The following is a 1102-nucleotide window of genomic DNA, read 5'->3' on the forward strand; positions in this document are numbered from 1 at the left end:
GGATCCCCTTGATATTTACAAGGTCACGCCGTTCGTAACCGACTACACTTGTAATTTATGAAGGGCGGACGACATCATTATTACTTTTTTAATTGACAATTCTCCTTTGTAGAATGTATATCAATACGCCCCAACTATATTTGTCAATTGCCACTGCCGTTATTGCTAATTTTTGTGCCAGAAAATCAGATCTCTAAATGCATAACACGTATAAAATGATTGATGTTAAACCCTAATGCCTAAGCGTATTATTATGTATACTAATATACAAATACAAATAATTTATTTTAAATCTCTAAATGCCTAAAACATATATGAAAAATACAAATAAAACTGATGTATCTTAAAACGTGGGGAAAGCACTACATTAAACATCATATTTTTCCAGTGAATTAACTTCGAATCTTCTGATGAACAAAACGTGTGGAAGCATACCAAGCAGGTATGTGACGTCATCAGGCAACGAAATGTCAATCAGAATGGTAACCGATGGAAGTGGGAACGCGGACGGTTTTAGATTCACTTACGAATTTGTATCTCCAAGTGGGTATTAGTTTAATATATATTACTTAGGGTTAGATGGGATACAGTTAGTCTCTTCGGTCACGATAACGAAGAACGGGAGAGTTTACAAAAGCGAAATGACGGGTAGTAATGGTAGAACAACTGTTTTAAAAGTACCTATATTTCTGTTCTCCATGTTGTATATTCCACATTTACTGGTCGTGTTTTCAACAATTAACAACGCGAGTCGTAAGGCTACCGTTATAAATTCTGTAAATATTCTTTGTTTACGGGGACGAGAAAAGATAATGAAAACATAAACCATCTTACACTATAACACTTTATAATCTTAAGACTTAAGCTAGCAACCAAAAAAAAAGATTTTTATACTTTTTTGAAACTAAAATATTTCTATACTTTTTTAACCAGTCACCACTACAACGGAGAGAACGACAACAACAACAACAACAACAACAACAATAGCACCAACAACAACGACTGCGGCTGCTGCAACCACACCGTCGTCATCTTCCGTTTGCACATCAGACTGTATACATAACGATGATCTTGCTTACTCTATTTGCTCGCTATCACACGG

Source organism: Ciona intestinalis, chromosome 7, assembly GCF_000224145.3.
Source record: "Ciona intestinalis chromosome 7, KH, whole genome shotgun sequence".
In the NCBI taxonomy this organism is placed as follows: Eukaryota; Metazoa; Chordata; class Ascidiacea; order Phlebobranchia; family Cionidae; genus Ciona; species Ciona intestinalis.